This window comes from Sminthopsis crassicaudata, chromosome 6 (assembly GCF_048593235.1).
Source record: "Sminthopsis crassicaudata isolate SCR6 chromosome 6, ASM4859323v1, whole genome shotgun sequence".
NCBI lineage: Eukaryota > Metazoa > Chordata > Mammalia > Dasyuromorphia > Dasyuridae > Sminthopsis > Sminthopsis crassicaudata.
Genome location: NC_133622.1, coordinates 132,693,473 through 132,715,813, shown reverse-complemented (window position 1 = coordinate 132,715,813; position 22,341 = coordinate 132,693,473). Strand labels below are relative to the sequence as shown.

General features: G+C 34.2%; 1 long non-coding RNA gene across 1 annotated transcript in view; it reads right to left on the bottom strand.

The window, feature by feature from the left end:
- Positions 1-11,010: 11,010 nt before the first annotated feature.
- Positions 11,011-22,341, bottom strand: part of LOC141547618 (uncharacterized) — a 31,263-nt gene continuing 19,932 nt past the window's right edge. The window contains exons 2-3 of the long non-coding RNA XR_012483562.1: positions 16,160-16,337; positions 11,011-11,110 (exon numbers count right to left, since the gene is read on the bottom strand). This is a non-coding gene — a long non-coding RNA (uncharacterized LOC141547618). The remainder of the gene's footprint in view (positions 11,111-16,159; positions 16,338-22,341) is intronic.

Here is a 22,341-nt window from a genome sequence, read left to right as displayed (position 1 = left end):
AAAAAGAAACTATATAAGGGTTGTTTATAAAAAGAGATCGAGAAAAAAATTTAGAAAGATTGAAGTACAGAAAATAATCTAGAAAACAGTGAGGATTTTTTGTTTATTGAGGCTGTAGACATAATTGAGGCTCCAAAAATTATCTAGAAAGGTTTGGGGGTCTAGAAGTGAACTAGAAAAAAATGTTTCTTGATTGAGGCTCTAGAAAAGAATCAAGAAAAAGGATGTTTCGAGAGAGAGGATATAGAAAGGAATGTAGAAAAGATTGTTTTCTGAATTAAGGCTTTATTATAGGATCTAGAAAAGAATGTTTTCTGGATTGAGGCACTGGAAAAAAATACACAAAAGACTAGTTTCTAGAGAGACGATCCAGAAAAGAATGGAGAAAAGAATATATTCTAGATTCAGGCTCTAGAAAAGGATCTAGAAAAGAATTGTTTCTAGGGACAGGATCTAGAAGAGATTCTATAAAAATAATGTTTTCTAGACTGAGGTTCTAGAAAAGAATCTAGAAAAGGCTGGTTTCTAGAAAGAAGATATAGAAAAGAATCTATTAAATGATTACTGGAAGGAGGATGTAGAAAAGAATCTAGAAAAAACATTGTTTCAAAATAGATGATCCATCAAAGAATCTAGAAAAGAACGTTTTTCTAAATTGAGATTCCAGAAAATAATCTAGAAAAAACTTTTTCTAAAGATGGAATTGAGAAATGCATCTAGAAAAGACATCTTCTGCATTACAGCTATAGAAAAGGATCTAGAAAAGGTTGAAGGTCCAGGAAAGACGCTAGTAAAGAATGTTTTCTGGCTTGAAAATCCAGAAAAGGATCTGAAAAGATTGAAGTTCCAGAAAATAATCTAGAAAAGATTGAGGCTTCAAAAAATGATCTAGGAAAGAGTTTTTTTCTAGAGAGACAAAGCAGAATAGAATGTGTAAAAAAATTTCTGAATTAAGGCTCTAGAAAAGATTCTAGCAGAGTTGTTTTTAGAGAGAGGATCCAGAAAAAAAAAAATCTAGAAAAATTTGAGAATCCATAAAAGAATCTAAAAAAGAATGTTTTCTAGGGAGAGGATCCAGAAAAAATCTGGAATAATTTTTTTTAGATTGAGGCTGTAGAAAAGAAACTATACAAGGATCGTTTATAGAAAGTAGATGCAGAAAAGGATTTAGAAAAGGATCCAGAGGAGAGGATCCAGAAAATAATATAGAAAACAGTGAGGGTTATTTTATTGAGGCTCTAGAAAACACTGAGGCTCCAAATAAAATCTAGGATGGTTTGGGGGACTACAAATGAATCTAGAATTCAAATGATTGAAGTTCTAGAAAAGAATCTAGAAAAAAAGATATTTCTAGAGTCGGGAGGCAGAAAAAAATGTGGGAAAGATTGTTTTCTAAATTGAGGTGCTATTATAGGATCTAAAAAAGAATGTTTTCTGGATTGAGGATTTAGACAACAATATAGAAAAGACTGATGCACCAGAAAAGAATATAGAAAGAGGGTTTTTTTTTTCTAGAGAGAGGATTCATAAAATAATCTAGAAAAGATTGTTTTTCTGGATTGAGGCTCTAGAATAGGAACTAGAAAAGAGTTGTTTCTAGAGAGAGTATCCAAAAAAGGTTTTAGAAAATATCGAGGATCCAGAAAAAAAATTTAGAAGAGATTGTTTTACGGATTGGGGCTCTGGAAAAGGGTAGTTTCTAGAGATAAGATCCAAGAAAGACCCTAGAAAAGAATGTTTTCTAGATTGAGGGTCTAGAAAAGGACTTAGAAAAGAATTTTTTCTAGAGAGGAGATCCAGAAAAGATTCTAGAATAGATTGTTTTCTAGATTGGGGTTCTAGAATAGAATCTAGAAAAGATTTCTTTCTAAAGCAAGAATCCAGAAAAAAAATCTAGAAAAGACTTTTTCTGGATTACAGTTATAGAAAAGGATCAAGAAAAGGTTGAAGATCCACGAAAGATGCTAGCAAAAAATGTTTTCTGGCTTGAAAATCCAGAAAAGAATTTGAAAAGATTGAAGTTCCAGAAAATAATCTAGAAAAGAGTTTTTTCTAGAGAGACAAAGCAGAAAAGAAGCTAGAAAAAATTTTCTGAATTGAGACCCTAGAAAAGATTCTAGCACTGTTGTTTTTTAGAGAGAGGATCCAGAAAAAAAATCTAGAAGAATTTTTTTAATTGACGCTATAGAAAAGAAACTATACAAGAGTCGTTTATACAGAGCAGATCCAGAAAAGAATTTAGAAAAGATTGAGGAACCAGAAAATAATCTAGAAAACACTGAGTGTTATTTTATTGTGATGCTAGAAAAGATTGAAGCTTCAAAAATAATCTAGAAAGGTGTGGGCATCTAGAAATGAATCTACAAAAAAAAAGTTTTCTTGATTGAGCCTCGAGAAAATAATCTAGAAAAAAAGATGTTTATAGAGAGAGCATCCAGAAAACAATATAGAAAATATCGTTTTCTGGACTAAGGCTCTATTATAGGATCTGGAAAAGACTTTTCTGGATTGAGGGTTTAGACAACAATATAGAAAATGTTGATTGATGCTCCAGAAAAGAATGTAGAAAAGAGGTTTTTTTCTAGAGATAGGATTCATAAAAGAATCTAAAAAAGAATGTTTTTTTTTTTCTGAATTGAGGCTCAAGGATAGAACCTAGAAAATAGTTGTTTCTGGAGAGAGGATCCAGAAAAAAAGTAGAAAGGGATATTTTCTAGATTTAGGCAATAGAAAAAAAATCTAGAAAAAAATTATTCTCTAGAGAGAGGATCCAGAAGTGATTCTAGAAAGGAATGTTTTCTACACTGAACTTCTAGAAAATAATCTAGAAAAGTCTGGTTTCTAGAGTGAAGATCGAGAAAATAATCTAGAAAAGTGTTTTCTAGACTGAGGCTGTAGAAAAGAATCTAGAAAAACATGATTTCAAGAGAGATGATGCATAAAAGAATCTAGAAAGTAACGCTTTCTAGAATTAGACTCTAGAAAATAATCTAGAAAACACGTTTCTAAAGATAGAATCCAGAAAAGAATCTGGAAAACTCTTTTATTAGATTGCAGCCATAGAAAAGGGTTTAGAAAAGGTTGAAGCTCCAGGAAAGACGCTAGTAAAGAATGTTTTCTTGCTTAAAAATCCAGAAAAGTATCTGAAAAGATTGAAGTTCCAGAAAATGATCAAGAAAAGATTGAGGCTTCCAAAAATTATCATGGATAGGCCAAGTGACTATAATAAAGATGACAATACTCTCCAAACTAATCTATTTATTTAGTGCTATACCAATCAGACTCCAAAGAAACTATTTTAATGACCTAGAAAAAAATAACAACAAAATTCATATAGAAGAATAAAAGGTCGAGAATTTCAAGGGAATTAATGAAAAAAAAGTCAGATGAAGGTGGTCTAGCTGTACCTGATCTAAAGCTATATTATATAGCAACAGTCACCAAAACTATTTGGTATTGGCTAAGAAATAGACCAGTCGATCAGTGGAACAGATTAAGTACAAAGGACAAAAAAGGGTTTAACTATAGTAATCTAGTGTTTGACAAACCCAAAGATACCAACATTTGGCATAAAAATTCATTATTTGAAAAAAACTGTTGGGAAAACTGGAAATTAGTATTGCAGAAATTAGATATGGACCCACACTTAACACCATATACCAAGATAAGATTAAAATGGGCCCATGATTTAGGCATAAAGAATGAGACCATAAATAGATTAGAGGAAATGAGGATAGTCTACCTCTCAGACCTGTGGAGGAGGAAGGAATTTATGACCAGAAGAGAACTAGAGATCATTATTGATCACAAAATAGAAGAAGATTTTGATTACATCAAACTAAAAGGTTTCTGTACAAACAAAACTAATGCAAACAAGATTAGGAGGAAAGTAACAAATTTGTTAAATATTTTTATAGCTAAAGGTTCTGATAGGTTGAAGGTCCAGGAAAGACGCTAGTAAAGAATGTTTTCTGGCTTGAAAATCCAGAAAAGGATCTGAAAAGATTGAAGTTCCAGAAAATAATCTAGAAAAGATTGAGGCTTCAGAAAATGATCTAGGAAAGAGTTTTTTCTAGAGAGACAAAGCAGAATAGAAGCTGTAAAAAAATTTCTGAATTGAGGCTCTAGAAAAGATTCTAGCAGAGTTGTTTTTAGAGAGAGGATCCAGAAAAAAAAATCTAGAAAAATTTGAGAATCCATAAAAGAATCTAGAAAATAAATATATAGAGAACTGACCCTAATTTATAAGAAATCAAACCATTCTCCAATTGATAAATGGTCAAAGGATATGAACAGAGAATTCTCAGATGATGAAATTGAAACTATATCCACTCATATGAAAGTGCGTCCCAAATCACTACTGATCAGAGAAATGCAAATTAAGACAACTCTGAGATACCACTACACAGCTCTCAGATTGGCTAAGATGACAGGAACAAATAATGATGAATGCTGGAGGGGACGTGGGAAAACTGGAACACTAATGCATTGTTGGTGGAGTTGTGAAACAATCCAGCCATTCTGGAGAGCAATTTGGAACTATGCCCAAAAAGTTATCAAAGTGTGCATACCCTTTGATCCAACAGTGCTACTACTGGGCTTATATCCCAAAGAAATACTGAAGAGGGGAAAGGGACTTGTATGTGCCAAAATGTTTGTGGCAGCTCTTTTCGTACTGGCTAGAAACTGGAAAATGAATGCATGTCCATCAATTGGAGAATGGTTGGGTAAATTATGGTATATGAAGGTTATGGAATATTATTGATCTGTAAGAAATGGCCAGCAGGATGAATTCAGAAAGGTTTGGAGAGACTTACATGAACTGATGCTGAGTGAAATGAGCAGAACCAGAAGATCACTATACACTTCAACAACAATACTGTATGAAGATATATTCTGATGGAAGTGGATATCTTCAACATAAAGAAGATCCAACTCACTTCCAGTTGATCAATGATGGTCAGAAACAGCTACACCCAAAGAAGGATCACTAGGAATTTAATGTAAAGTGTTAGCACTACTGTCTTTCTACCCAGATTACTTATACCTTTGGAATCCAATTCTTAACGTGCAACAAGAAAATTGGATTTACACACATATATTGTATCTAGGTTATAGTGTAACACATGTAAAATGTATGGGATTGCCTGTCATCTAGGGGAGGAAGTAGACGGAGGGAGGGGAAAATTTGGAAACTTGAATACAAGGGATAATGTTATTAAAAAAATTGCTCATGCATATGTACTGTCAAAAAATTTATAATTACAAAATTAATTTTTAAAAATTAAAAATAAAAAAATAAATTGGATGAGGGTAAGGAAAGGATCATAATTATATCTCTATACATAGAAACCATTCAATAAATGGTTGTTGAATGAATGATTAAAAAATTAATAGGGTAAATCAAATGGCTAAATGTCACTTTAAATTCATTGATACTTTAGTAATTAAGATTTTGAATTAAATAAATCTTCTGTTCACATTCTGGGCATACGCATCTACTCCAACATCACCTTTAGACAAAGCAGACAGCATAGAAACCATGACCGAATTTTTAAGCATCCAGACAAATTGTTTTTTTTTTTTCTCTCTAAATTAATAGCATATTGTAGCATATCTCCAATTTCATTATTCCAGCCTTAGGCTGATATCCTCAGGTCAAACATCCAATGATTAAGAAATAAGTGGAATGTTATTACTGCACAGGAAACTAAATTAGTGATTATTTGAAAGTTTGGTTCCAGCCCCTCTCCTAGACTGCCCTGTTTCCATAAATATTGATGATCTCCTTTCTTCCCCAACTCCAACACACCTATGGAACTTAACATAGTTCTTACTCAAATCTCTAACTAGGAGGTTGAAAAAGAAACTCATAAAACTAAACATAGTATTAGAAAATTTTAGCAGTCTCTTTTTGGTTTGTTTCATACACTTAATTAAGTGATATTATTTTGAGTATTCTCTATATGTTACATAATGTAGTTGGAAAAGGATATACTAAAGTGTATTATTAATAGACAATAAATGGTTAAATTGTAACCATCATATGTACTTTTATATGGTAAAAATTTGATTTCAAATTAGGAAAAATGGAGGGGAAGGACAAGTTATGTTCATTTTAGCATAAGAGACTAGTCTGTTTCAAGTTTATTATTATAGACAATAATAAAAATGGCTTGTGGTATGATGTTTGAGACTTTATTAAATATTTTCCTTACAATTTCTTCATGAAAGAGGAAATTAAAAGTTTATTTGTCCTTATTTTACTGATAACAGGATCAGTAAAATGGAGCTAAAAGGAATTGTAGAGTTGCTGCAGATCAAATCTCTCATTTTACCACCTAGTAAACTGAGATTTGGAAAAGTTATCAGTTACCTGAGGTCACATAGGAAATAAATGCTGACATGGTTGGAGTTTAAATCCAGAAATTTGGATTCTAAATCTAGCACTCACATCGTTTAAGTAAATTGTTCACTGCCAAAATAGCACAGTCAGTCAGTCAACAAGCATTTATTAAATGACTGCTACATATCAAGCACTGTGCAAAAGGTAAAGGAAATTAATTCCCAATTTAATAGGGAAGACAATAGACAAACAACTATGCACAAACAAGATGTATACACGATAAATAGGAATTAGTGAAAAAGACATAATAGGAGAATCACTGACTACAGCCAGAGCATCTGGTACTTAATTCCCTATGGAACCCTGGACAAGTTACAACCACCTTGGACCTCAGTTTCCTCATCTGTAAAATAAGGAGTCAGCTTCTGCAGTTCCTTCCAGTTTTGAGTCTCTGATCCTAAAACTGAATAGCAACTACCAGAGTCATGAATTTTCATATATGTATCTCAAATTGCCCTTCAATGTGAATTGACTATATTGCTGTGGTTTAAAACAAAGTAATCATTTGTATTAAAAGTCTAAAATTAAGTAAAACTTACAAGTTCAAGTTAAATGAGTGTAGAAGTTGGGGCCGAGTTATAGGTATGTTTTTAGTAAAAGAAAATATATCACAAAATACTTTAAAATAAATTTACCTTTGTAATTTTGTTCTCTAACACTAGCTTTGTTCTCTAACATGTATACTTGTGTACACACGTACATATACATACACAAACCTCTGCAATATGGCTTCTATCTCTACCACCACTCTATGGAAAGAGTTCTCTACAAGGTTACAAATTATTTCCTTATTGCTAAAACCATTTTTTAATCCTCCTCAATGACATTGGAAGGTATCATACTATGGACACTCTTTTTCAACTTGATATACATCTGCTCCCTTGATCTTACTCTTTTAGGATCTTCCTACTTCTCTGACTATTCCTCTATCTTTTCCTTTCTCCTCACTTCCCACTTAAACATGGGTATTTCCCCACTATCCTGTTCATGTACCTTTTCTCTTATCTCTTTACTCTCTTCCCTTTAGTCATTTCATCCATGCCTATCAATCCAATTATTAACTCTAAGCAGATAGCTTCCAAATCTATATCTCCATATCTATATCTTTCTATATCTCTATTCCTATATTCACAATCACCAGAATATTTTGTTGGTATTTCAGACTCAATTTATCTAGACCTATATTCACCATCTTCCTCCTTAAACTTTCCTTTCACAACTTACCTAATTAATCCTAATTAGGAATTATTTTTGACTTTTCCCTTTATCTTATCCCATACATTTAATCAATTGATAAATTGCCAAGACACCATCCTCCTTCCCACTTGAACTGCAACTGCCTTAGTTCAGATTCTCACATATTTTCACTTGTCAGTAGCCTCTTAACTGATTTTCTTGTCTTTGGCTTACCCCCTCCCATCATTAACATTGCTGTATCTTCTCTATTCATTGTTAAAAATCATATAAATTGACTTGAAAACGTTTTGTTTCACCCCCCTTACCTATTTAATTAAGTATGAATAGGACCTGATCCTGGTATGGAGGCCCCAATAAGCTAGCTTGAATTTATCCAAGGTTACTACTCTTCTTATTTTCTAAGCCCCCATTCTCATCCTGTTATCTTCCAACTCTGCGCCTTTGATCATTCTGTTCTCTAAATCTGAAAAATTATCTTCCATTTTCTATCTCCATTTATTGATGTCCTCTGCTTTTAAAGCTTGACTCAGATTACTTACTTTATAGAGCTGTTCATGGACATCTTCCAATTCTAGGTAAAAGAAGTCTCCACCTGCCTGAATTTCTCAAATCATTTTGCCTAAACTTCTTTATACTTACCTGTCTCTTCCTTCAAAGTTATTTAGAATATATATTCTCTTCACTTCCCAAACTCTCCTTCCCTTATTACTTTTTAAGTCTTTGAAAATAGAGCCTTAAATATCTTATATATACATTACAAAGAGGTAAAAATTAGGCTTGGAACAAAACAATCTCTTAACAATTAGAGCTAAAAGGCCCCCTAAGTTTCAATAATAGACAAGCAAAGAATCAGAATGCATATATACCCATACATGAACTCTGGGAGTTCTCATCTCAACATCTACTCACACAGGGGAGTTTAGTCCCTCAGGAGCACGTCTCAAGATTTTTAAAGTATCCTTGAAGGATTGGGGTATATTTCCAATATCAGTTTCCTCTTTCTTCATCTTTCTTATATCATTGATTAATTTAGTGATTAGTGCCCTGGTATGCTTTAATCAATTAACATTAATTAAGTTTTTGCAAAATAATTTGTATTGAAAAGGCATAGCAAGAACTAAAGTATAAACAATTCTTTCAAATACCAATGAGTCACCACCTCAGTATATGGGAAATATAACTCAAACTTTTCAAATTGTCTTGCAAATACAGCAAAACCAATGGAAAAAAAAAAAAAAAACTGATGTCTTACTGAAGCAGACCACAGAATTCTTGATGTTAATCTATTGCTGGACTGGGTCAAACAGGTCCCTCCTCCAGGCCTCAATGGTGTAGAGTTTTCAAACCCTGGCATGGACACCAGTTCCCAAACTTCCAGTCTCAAAATTTGCCAAGTCTCAGCTATCTCCAATATTTCTTCAGGCAAAAAAAAAATAGCCTTACACAACAGATAGAAATACCAGTAAAGCCATGTGTTCATCATTCCATTTTAATCATGGAAAAGGTATATTTTGGTCCTCTTCTTCCCCAGATTTTACAAAAGTTATTGCTCCCTTACACAAATGTAACTAAGAAGTTAACAGATGAGTGGGAATCTTTTTTACACATATCCAATTTCATCCTAGAAACTAATCAAAAAGGACCTTCAGTGAATGGATCCAATACATGCTCCAAAATATTCAATGAGAGATTGTATCAAGCCTTGATACAATCCAAGCACTCTGCACCGGCTCATAAGGATTGTTTTCTCATTGGCCAATCACACAAATATGAGAAATAACATTCAACAGCCATTCAATATGAAGGAAATTTGTCTATTTCCTCAAGTAATTTAAAGTGTAAGTAATATGATTTATGTGTATAAAGCGTTATTAGCTTGTCCCCCAAAGTAAACCAGAACAGAATTTTAACCACACTCCTTCTTACAATCAGAGAACCAGAGAGAATATTTGATGGATATGTGTTAAAGAGTTCTAAAGCAGACCTATCTAATTTAAACTTATTAATGCTCTGTGCAAATACAACCCAACGCTGAGTAAATTCAAAGAGAGAAACAGGGAGAGGGACAGAAAAGAAGAAACATACTTCCTGTTCCAATAAACCATGCTCTAAACAAACAGTCCAAAACCCAATTTATGTGGTTTTATTAGCAACAAAATGTTCTGGTTGGAGTAAGAGTAGTCGGTAGTGTTTTGTTCATGTTTTTAAGGACTGTTTTTGTATATGCTTCAGTTTTGCAGTCATTCATACTAAATTTCTGTGAAATTCGAACTTTGAAAGTGTTAAATGGAGAATGTCCTGTATTCATAGAGGATAAAATTCTTCAGTAACTCAGCTTGAAATAATTCTAGAATATGACTTCAAATTCAAAAGAGTAGCAAGACACAATGACACTGGCCTTCAATTTAGAATCATAAGATTTGGGTTCACTTTTGATTCTGGTCCCTATTAGATGAGGGACCTGAGGTAAGTTCACTTTCCTTCAGAAATTCAGTTTCTTCATTTGTAAAACAGGGAACAGACTAGATGGCTTCTAACAGCTCTTCCAGCACTAAGTATTTTATATTTTGAGGAATTTTATACACATACTTTTCCCCATACTTTTTGAGAATTTTATACACAATCATCAGAATTCAACCAAGCCTCCTGAGGTGGTTTATTATCTTACTCTAGGGCATTATACTGCTGTAAATTTATATATATAGCACTTGCAATTCTCCAAAATATTTCTATACAAGTTATATCCTATATCTCTTGTTATGATGCATGTGAAAAAATCTCACGAAGTTGATCAGAGAGATATTTTCTCTTCTTCTCCTCTATCCTTGACTATCCTTGATGAAGACATGGACCCAAAGTGATTAACTCATGCAAGACTACACTGCAAGGCACTATCAAGAGCTGGGAATGGAACCCATATCTCTAAATTATTCCCAGTCTAATTCTCTTTCTGCTCTTACATGCTATTTGCACCAATGTTGTCTCATCACATTAAGCAAATTATTTCAGGATGTTGAGATCCTTGATTGTTACCCAGAGTCCATGGAGAAGGACTACTGAGCATTTTAGACTAAGAAACATGTGTGGCTATTGCCAGAGAAGAGAGAGATATATATTTTGAAGAGAAATAAACTGCTTGCCTCAAAAAAATTATACTATGGCTCCAGGGATACCATCAGGCAAGATATATTTTTACTAAGATTCAAGAGGAGAAGAGAGAAGTAGTTTTTTTGCTTGCTGAGGACTACCAATTTTTTTTTTTAATCTGATAATCACAATAGAGAGGTCCATTGTCTTCCTTGGGAAGAATCAAAAATATGAAATAGAAACTTCTAAGACTTGTCAGAATAGATGATTAGTCTCTGTTTCTAATGATTTAGGACATAAATTATACTTACACAAAGAATTTAGGATCCATTACTAAAGATTAGGACATTTGAGTCAGTCAGTGGAAGACTTTAGGCACACAAGGGGTGTTTTCATCACATTGCCCATCAGAAATAAGGACTTTAGAAAAGAAAAACAGATATGCAAAGTGAATATCTGATTTAAGAAAAATATGCATCTCATAATGCAGCCCAAATTAAAGTTAGATTTTTGGCTGACATATTTCACTATTGGTATATATTAAGCTAATGTTTTCAGTCAACTAAATTTCCACAATTTTTTTTCAGATTTCCTGCTGTCTAGCCATGCCTTCATCATCTTATACTTGTGAAGCTGACATTTTTATTCAAATGTAAGACTTAATATTTTTTCCTGTTAAGCTTAATCTTAATATTATACATTGGGGTATTGGAGTACTGGGGAGTTGTTCCTAATTTTTTTTGATTTATCATTTTTAAAAATTGATTCTTTTTGAATCTAAATACTGCAACCCAACATTAGCTGCTAGGAATATTGGCCTTTTGCTAGCTAGGGTCTAGCTAACAAAAATGATATCATGCCACTATTAATTGACCATTATACATCCTGGGAAGTTCCAATGTACTCAGTAACTGATTTTGTCATCTTCATTTTAGTAATGAATGCAAGGCTTCTCTGCTCAAAATCAGTTCAGCAAACAAGCTAATCCAGGTATTTAGATTAGCAAATTTTCCTAATTACATTATGGAAGATAAAGCCATAGGGATCATGGTACAGGCCATCTGCTGATTGATTCTTCCTAAGGCCCCCATTCCACTTGGTCCATGTGTATCCATTCAGCACCAATAACCATATAACTAGACATAAAGGCAGAGACCTTGAGTTCTGTACTTTCCTCAATCAAGGTACATATACTACTGTATTTCTCTGACATTGCTGTGATTGTGGAACTGAAGGACCAAGGAACTATATGCGTGCATGTCTGTGAATAATCAACTGACTGAGTTGTGATTCTTGAGTGCTTATGTTCCTTCTTGGTATTTCACCCATTATCTCCTCAAAGTGACCCTTTCAAACTTTATGTCATCCACAAATTTGATGAGCATGCCATCTATACCTTTAACTAAATCATTGAGAGATAATGTGTTTATTAAGCATTTACCATGTGACAGTTTCTGGGAATACAAATTTAACTTAAATTAAAAAAAAAACCTCTCCCAACTCTCCAGAATGTTACAGATGAATAAGGGAAAATAACATGTAAAGAGGTACTATTGTATGGAGAGGCAAAGTCAAGGGTGGAGCCAAGAGATAGGTGAGCATATTAAGACCTGGACCAGTCAAGAAATAGTGGTCTTAGGAATTTGGCAATGGGGAAGACTGATGAGTCAGAAACATCTTCATGATGAGAGATTGGTGTGAATATAGAATAGACTGGATAGTCAGGAAAGAGTCAGAAAAAGGGTGATCAGGTTGAAGAGATGATAAATAAAACTAGACCAACTAGATACCCTGAAGCAGTCTACTGAAGCCCTTCCTTTAAGTGAAGTTGAACCATTTATGACTAGTCTTAGTAGAAGTCATTTAACCAATTTTGAATCAATTTATTTATATTGACATCTAACCCAAAGTTTCTTAAACTGTGGATCATATAATTGAATGTTGGGGTCATGATAAATTTGGCAACAGTCAAATATTTCATCAAGATTTAATTCTTTGTGTTTAAAAAAAAAAGTAAAGTGCATCATCTCATTAGTATGCAAATTTTATTTTGTCTTTAATAAATGGTAAAATTATATATATATATATATATATACATATATATATATATATATATACTAAAGAATTGTTTTTAAATAGATTTGTTTGTGATTTATTGTCCACAAATGTATAATTTGCATACCTATTTTATATTCTTATGTACCTGGAGTTGTGTAAAAATTTCTTGGGTGAAAAGGGATTGTGAATAGAAAAAACTTAAGACCTGCTCTAGTCCTTATCTCTACATCTTGTCTATATTACAGGCAGGAAGAGCTTGAATTAGCCATCCTGGAGACATCTAATATACATTGACTCTTCCTCAAATAACTACCCTAATCACTCAGTTTGTCAGCCTACTCACTTCCCATGACTTACTCCTCCACCCCATCTCAGCTACACACAAAGACTCTTGCGCTTTTCATTATCCACAAATGCATCACCTTCATGTTCCAAAGCCCTGAGATATCTTTATCTGACTATAATTTATTGGCTTTCTACCCTTGCTTTGCTTTCCCTTACCAAACCCAACCCTTTATCCACACCATACCATATCCAATCCCTTAACCCTTTCATTTTATCCTAGGCTATCTCCCCTGCACTAACTTTTCTTTCCCCCAACTCTACATCTTGGTGATCAGCTCAAATATTATTATAATATCAATTACACCTTCTCTCACTTTTGGATGACTCCCATCTTCTATCTGCCATCTTCGTTCTTGAGTATGTTACCAAATGCCAGGGGAGAAAAATCACACAGTTCTGTGTCAATTTTAATTTGTTATATAACCTTAACTGGATCCTCACTGCCACTAGGTTATTCTGCTACACATCAGTTCACTATGCTACTCTTCACAGCAGTTCTTCCAAACCGTTTTTTCCTTCCTCAAAATATAATAGTTTCCCTTCCTGACAATCTCTCAACTGAAGAGCTTGTCTCAGAACAATTGAGACCATTCACCATGAGTTCCTTCCTCTCCCATTTTCCTTTTTTGTATCACTCCTCTTTCTTCTTCACTTTTTCCTTATATGAAGAAGTGGCTCTGCTTCTTACTAAGACCCACCTGCTTCTAGCAATCCCATTCCATTCTATCTCCAAATCCAATTTTTATTAACACTCCTTTTTAACCTCTCTAAAGCCTTTCACACTATTGATCACCCTCTTCTCCTCTTCTTTTTTTTTTCCTTTTTTTAGGTCCTTTTTTAGGACCTCCTTCTTTCCTGGTTTTGTTTTCTCTTACCTCTCAGACCATTCTTTCTCAGTTTTCTTTGGTAGATTCTAATCCAGGTCATGACCTCTAACCAAAGGTGTCCCTCAGACTCCTCTTCTCTTGTTTTTCTATACTACTTCACCTGACTATCAGCTCCCATGGATTTAATTATCATCACTATGCTGATGTTCCTCAAATCTTTATATTATTTTCCATAAATCTCTGCTGACTACCAATCTTGAATCTCTAATGGCCTTTCAGACATCTCAAAATGGATGTTCAGAAGACAACTCAAATTCAACATATCCAAAAGTGAACTCATTCTCTTACCTCTAAACCAGACCCCTGCCCTAACTCCCCTATTTTTGTTAAGAGCAATTTCTGTGAAGAGCTCCCATTTCCTCAGATTTGTAACACGGGTATCTTCCTCCATATTATGTATTTCTCACCCTTCATATCCAATCTATTGCTAAGGCCTGTCAATTTCAATTCTCAATATCTCTCAATTTTTTCTCTCCTTTGATATTACTATCACCATTGTGTAGGTTAGACTGTAGTGATAATCTGCTAGTGGGTCTATTTTTCTCAAGTTTCTTCCTGTAGCCAATTAGCATTGATCCAGCTACCAAAGTACTTTTCTTAAAGTACATGTCTCCTTCCATTCACCTTCCCATTCAAGCAATTTCAGTGACTCTTTAATACTTACTGGAAAAAATACAAAACCCTCTGTCATTCAAAATATTTTAAAACCAGCTTTCCCACCCTTCAAACCAACCTTTCTAATTTTCTCACAGGTTAGACACCCCCACATACTTTTGACCCACTGGCATTGATCTCTTTGATGCTTCACAAACAAGCTATTCCATCTCTTGGCTCTGAGCATTTTCTTGGCGATACTTAGAACACTCTCTCTCTTCATCTCTGCCTACTGACTTCCCTGGCTTCCTCCAAGTACCAACTAAAATTTCATTTACAGGAAACTTTTTTTAATCCCTCTCAATTCCAGAGCCTTCCCTCTCGTATTCATTTCCTATTTCTTCTATACGTAGCTTGTTTTTACATATTTGTCTCCTTCTTTAGATTGTGAACCCTTGAGGACAAGAATTGTCTTTAACCTTCTTGTGTATCCTCCATGTTTAGCATAGTGCCTGGCATGGCAGAGGCACTTAATAAAGATTTATAAACTGACTCTCATCTCAAACTCAATATATCTAAAATAGAATTATTTTCCCACAAACCCACCCCTCTTCCCAATTTCCCTATTAGCCAAGATTCAGGGCCACAACCTGATATCATCCTTCATTCCTTTCACCACATATATCCTGTATTTGTCAAATCTTGTCATTCCTAGCTTCATTGAATCTCTCAAATACATCCCCTCCCTTTCTACTCACACAGCCAACATCTTATTTCAGACTTATAGTATTATTTGCATAGACTAGAGCAATAACTAATCTCTTAATTAGGTTTCCTGCCTCATGACTGTCTGATCCATCCTCTCTTCACAAATGACAAAGTGGTCTTCCAAAAACAAAGGTCTGACTATGTTATTCCACTATTCAATAAACTGCAATGGCTTTCCATTACCTCTAGCAGCTAACATAAACTCTCCTGTTGATATGTAAAGCTCTTCACCACCTGACCCCAATCTATCTTTACAACCGTGTTACACATTACTTTCCATACTACAGTCCAGCCAAACTGTTCTCCCTATTTTTCCTCACACATCTTAGTGCCTTTGTCCTCATTCTACATCCTTATTTTCTCATATTTCTCCCTAAGAATCCTTTGGTTCCTTTACAATTCAGTTCGGTTCATCCAAAACTTTCTATATGACTTTGTTCCTGATTTCTAATAAAGTAACTAGGGGTCAAATGGATGGAGCATTGGACATAGAGCAAGACCTAAGTTCAAATCCAGATTTAGACACTAGTGGTAAGACCATAAGTTTTCTCATCTATAAAATGAAGATAATAGTTTCTAATTCCTAAGTCTCAAGTATGTAAAGAGATATGATTAATATTTCCTGATTGACATCTAAGTCTTGGCCACTAATCATGGTTGTCCCTCAAGACTCTGTCATGACTCTTTCCCAGCCCATTTTGTTTTTCTTTTTCTAGCAGAATGGTACTTCTCTTATTTTATGCAACTGAGGACAGACCACAAGATGGTCAAAGAAAAGATGTTTTCAGTCAGCACAATACATTATTATTATCCTTACCTTTTTTCTACATCACAACGTTTTCATTCAGGGTTTTGGATGCCATTCCCTTGCTCTCTTGTGCAGAGCCCATCGATATCTCACTCTTTGCTCAGCCAAAGTGGTTGCAGTTGAATGATAAGGCATTTCATTTCTGTGGGAGTTGACAATCCCACCTGCACCACACACACAGTTGTTTCTATGAAAGGAAAATTGGAATTGAATAAACCCAGTGCTCCCGAATGGTGGCAAGGCCAAATCTCATTTACACACTCTGTCAACACAGTTTCTTTCCATTCTTGGGTGGATTTTTAGTTATTCATATGATAGGTTCATAGCCATCCATCTGCTCATACTCAAAATCTTTGCAGCTTAGTAAAACTTCCAAGTGTATTCCCTACGGAAGGATGAAAGCCCAGTAGAAACTCTGTGTCCCAATGAGACATAGACTGTTTTCATGAAAGTTGGTATTTCAATGAATATTTAAGAGAGGAGGTAGGATCAGTGTAGACAATTATTCCATTCCTTTAAAGTTATAAGAAGACACTAATTCCAGTTACCTTTGAATCAATCAGTTGAAAGTGTGATCTAAGTGTGAACAGGGTTTGTTAAGTCAATTTGAATTGGTTTATGGAATTGGCCACAAGCAACAAGTCCTTTCTAAAACAGCTAACCAGTTTTTGTTTTGAAGTTTGTTTTGTTCATGGTAAATTAAAGATTTTTTAGCTAAAGCCTTTGAAAAGGAATCATTGGAGTGGAGAGGTCTATGCCATAGGTCTCAGCTTCCTCTGCCCTTGTCTAGAAAAGAACTATGGACTTTAGAAGACCAAGGAATTACAATTTTTCCAAATTAGCATTGCATCAAAATTCCTGGAGGAATCACATTCTGTAAGGTCTGTATTGCAATCCTAAGATAAATTAGGAAAGGCAGGTTCAAGATTCCACAAAAATTCCAACCAAAAAACTGAATTCAGCATACCTAAGTAAAACATGTTGATAATTGAGCAAAAGGACTTCTCAGATTTGTGAGCCATATCTTTACCACATGTGTTCTAAGCTCAAGACTACTCTCCTTTTGACTTTATACATATTTGTGGAAAAGACTTTGGAATGGTTAGTTTGTAACAACTGATCTGCTACAATACCTTAGTAAGTGACCTTTACAAAAATCTAACTAATTAGCTGATATCCATATATCAATGATTTATAGGAGCCATTAGGAGCTCATGAACTAAAATAACATTAAAAATAGATATGCCTAATTTTTCAGGGCTATTCCTAAAACTATGAGGGGATATTTGGCAATCTGATCTCTGGAAATAAGACCTGACAGTGTGGATGGAAATTTTTTTATTAAACCTTTTTAATTTTCAAAACATATATATGGATAATTTTTCAACATTAACCCTTGCAAAATCTTGTGTTCCAATTCCCCTCTCTTCCCCCTCCCCTCCCCTTATTTGAAAGTAATTCAATATATGTTACACATGGTAAAAATACATGTTAAATCCAATATATGCATACATATTTATATAATTATCTTGATATGTCATTGGATCTGACCTTGATCATCTCATAGTTGAAAAAAGCAACGTCCATCAGAATTGGTCATTATATAATATTGCTCTGTTCATTTCACTTAGCATTAGTTCATATAAATCCCTCCAGGCCTCTCTGAAATTATCCTGCTGATAGTTTCTTATATAACAATAATATTCCATAATATTCATATAGCATAATTTATTCATTCTCCAACTGATGGGTATCGACTCATTTTCCCATTTCTTGACACTACAAAAAAGGACTTCCACAAACATTTTTGCACATCTGGATTCCTTGCCTTCCTTTAAGATATCTTTGGTATATAAGCCCAGTAAAAACACTGCTGGATCAGAGTATACACATTTTGATAGCCCTTAGGGGATGGTGTGAATGGAAATTTGAGGGAATAGCTTTGGAGCTTATATGTACAAAAAGCATATACTATTTTTACTGTAAAATAGAATGTATCTTCCTATGAAAATAAATTATAATCTAGATAAAAATGGAAATTTTATTTGTTGGCACTGAAGTTTTTAATTCTTTATATAATGTTATATTGCCTATAATATTGAGAGGGTTTAGGAAGTAGTCATTGGCAAATTAAAAAAATATATGTCTCTACCCAATGAGTACCCAAGATGCATGGGTCTTCTTTAAGTTTCCTTGATATGAGAATACCAGCGAAGCATGTGGTTTTTCCAGTCATCCTTTACTATTGCAATATGAGCAACTTTACTTATTTTTTCACTTACACCTTTATTTGATAACATCATTCATACTACATCTTTTGTGTAAGTCCTGTCATATAATGAATCATAGCCTGGTAACATCAAGGAGATCAAAATTGATGTTTGAGTGAACCTTATCTTTGTTGTTGCTGCTTGTACTATTTTGAAGAGGACCATGGCATCCAGAAAATAATGCTATGACATACAAGTATATTAAATTAAAGTATGACAGGCTTATGCAAGGTCACCAGTCTCACTTTATCCAGAGCCAATATAGAACAGGATAACTACAGATGGCCCTGGATACAGTAAGAAACATTGGTCTCATTAAGATATTTCTCAGATCTCAGGGTATGACAAGGTAAAGGCCAGTGATTGAGTAAGGATAAGTAAGAAATAAGGGAGAGAATGACCTCTTTTCCCTAGTCAGAAAAAAAAAAATCAAGGGAGGAGAAGACCCTTAGAATTCTGGCCAAAACAGAAGAAAATTCACTCTGAGCTAATCAAGGGTCAAACAATGACTAAGTGAGTTTTGGCCTGGGACCAATAGTTGTTCAATCAACAAGCACCAAAAATGATTTGGATTTAAGGCATGGTCCTAGCCTATAAACCTCCAAGCTATCTTGGAAGGCTTTAGCAATCAAGATTTATATTCCTTATATTTACAGCACCTAAAGATGAAGTTATAATAGTGAAAAGGGAAGGGAAAGAAGAAGAAAGAGAAGAGAAAAGAGTTGAAGAGAAGAGGAAAAACAATGAACTATGTTGCCCAACTGGCCAGTTTCAGTTGAGTCCCCAGTGGGGGGGGGGCTCCTATTGCTTCTCACAGAAGGTTTTTTTTTTTTTTTTTCCTTGAAAAGGACAATGACTTCAAGGAGGGGATGCCATGGCATGCAAGTGAATTGGATTGAAGTGAGGGAGGCCTGTTTCACTTTCTCTTCCGGAGTCATTTTGGCTCAGTGGCAAGAGATAGATCAGGTGACTGGAAATTGCCCAGATCTATCACTTTATCTTTAACTCTTCAGGAATTGTAATGTTTCATAGTGCCACACATCATCAGAAAAATATTTGTATTCAAAAAATGTAAACTTAGATTGTTTATAATAGGGCCCTTGTATCCAACAATAAGTTGAATACATTTTGAGTCTGGACCCTCAGAAATTGCTTCTAAAGATCCTGCTTCAAGGCTGTTGTCATTAATAACTTCCATTGGTTTGTTAAATCTGAGTATTCAAACTTTGGTTTCCTAAATGAAAAGATAGGGTATCTGGTTTAATGTGTCCAAGCATTGGGCATTCCCCTCAATTAGAGAACTCATAGTTGGGGCATCTCCACTGGGAAAAGTCTTTTTTATATGAAGCCTTTTCTGATCTGTTCAACTACAGAAAAGGTTGTATTCCTTTAAAAGGGATGTGTGTGTGTGTGTGTGTGTGTGTGTGTGTGTGTGTGTGTGTGTGAACTAGATCTGAGAGTTAGAATTGTTGGTAAAGAAACAAATAAAAAGTATGTTGTAAAATATGAAAAACTATTTCCTTCAGAATTTTGAAAAATAAAAATATATTCATGCTGTTTTATACACACAGTAACATAGACAAATGAAGTTCTACCCCATACAAGGAAAGAGGAAAATCAAGATGGTGGAAAAGGAAATTAAAATTTCTCTCTGACAAGTAAATAGAAATTATTATTATCAGGAAAAGAAGGAAGGCCACTGGTGAATGGAGGAAATTAGCACAAGGTCTTTTGATGCTGAGATGGCCTGTAGTTTGGCTTTTGACTCTAAGAAAAGCAGGTTTGTTGAACAATAAAATCCTAGTCAAAGTCATTGAATAAGAATGCATTTTTAAATTGTTCATTGCTAAAGATTAATAAAAAACGTATTGAGTTGTACCTAGGTTTTATGATTTTAAAAGCATTCCCCATGGATAAAGTGTTTTAAATGTTCTGTTAGTGATATTTAAACTTATTTATAACAAAGCATTCACCATTGTCACCTAGTGGTAGTGTATATTAATTACAGGTTCAGTTCTTTGGCATACAAATCATTTCAAAGTTTAGTTTCTAGACCTAAATTTCTCAGATATCATTAAAGCTTCTCAGAATCTGGGAATATCAAGAATGAAACAAAGTCAGAACTTAGAGCATAGTGCATTTTTTAATTAATAGTACTGTGACCAGGTAAATCAGTCTTATTGGATGAATCAGAAAGCATGTATGGGAAAAGATAAAGGGAAAATAGTAAAATCATTTTGGCTCTCAATTCAATTGATTTTTAGTACAGAAATATTGGAGATGATGGTCCAGAACATTTTGCATCTTTGATACCTGGAAACACCACAGTGGCTATTTCAACCTTTTCTCCTCCTCAAGTCCCAACTTTACCTGCTCCATTTTCACTTTGGGCCAGACTTGACTCTTAATTTACTTAGATGAAAATACTTTATATGAAATCCTTCAATTCTATTCTCCTAATTTTCTATTCCTATCTTTCTTCTCAGGTTTCTTCTCTGCTCATTCTCTCCAGTCTTTGACTAGGTGGCTTTCCTTTTTCTAATCTATGTCCTTGAACCCATCCCTTCCTGTTTCCTCCAAGACTTTGCTCTATTCATAATCTCCCCTTTTCTCTACATTATCAACCTTCTCCTCTCTACTGTGTCCTCCTTAATCAATCAGCAAGCATTTATTTAGAGCCCACTATATACCTGGTATTATGCCAAGCACTAAAATAATAAGAAAAAACTAAGACTTCTTAATCTTTATCACAGTCTTTAGAAGAGAATGATACTAGGAGCTGAACAGATCAGAAAAAGCTTCCTTGAAAAAAGCTGGCACCTGAGTTTGTTTTTGTTTTTTATTTTGATGTTTTGTGTTTATGTGTTTGTTTGTTTTTAACTCAGATATTCCAACCGATAATAGTGAGGAGTGAGAATATTCTAGATGTGTTGATAGGCAGTTCAAAGTTACCAGGATTAGTAGTGATGTATGGTATGTGAGGAACATGCTCAGGTCACTCCTAATCTAAAAATAAATATCCAACAATACCTCTAATAGGTCTGTTTCCCAAAGACATCCCCAAAAAAGGGAAAAGGACTTGCATGTATAAAAATATTCATGTCAGCCCTTTTCATGGTGGCAAAAATATTGAAATTGAGGGGATGCCCATTTTTTGAGAAATGGCTGAACAAGCTACAGTATATGAATGTAATGGAATACTATTGTGTAGTAAGAAATGATGAGGAGACAGATTTCAGCAAAACCTGGAAAGACTTGTATGAACTAATACAAAGTGAAGTGAACAGGACTAGGAAAATAGTGTACATAGTATCAACAACACTGTGTGTTCAACAGTAAATAACTCAGCTCTTCTTAGAATCATAATCCAAGACAATTACAATAGCTTCACAAAGGAAAATGCCATTCACATCCAGATAAAGAACTGATTGATTCTAAAAGTAGATTGAAGCTTACCTTTTTCCTTATTTTATTATTTCATTTTTTTCCCTTTTAATCTGTTTCTTCTTTCCCAATCACGATTTATTAGTAATATGTATAACCTACATCATATTGCCTAACATTTTCAGAAGAGGTGAAGGAAGAAGAAGGAGGGGAAAAAATTTGAAATTCAAATTCTTGCAAAAATAAATGGAAAATTTTTTTCTTTTGACATATTGTTGGGAAAAAAATATTTAAAGAAAAAAAAAAGCTGAAGGTGATTAAACTCCCAAGATTACTTGCAGCTCTAAATCCATTGCATACTCCTAATTATAATTGAAGAAAAGCTAAGTGATTTAGTCAGTGGCATACAGCTAGTATTCTTTGAGGAAAGGATTCATACCAATGTATTTTCCAATCTGGACTCAGACCCAATTTCTCTCTTCCTCTCCCTCTCCCTCTCTTCCTCCCTCCCTCCGTCTGCTTGTCTGTCTATCTGTC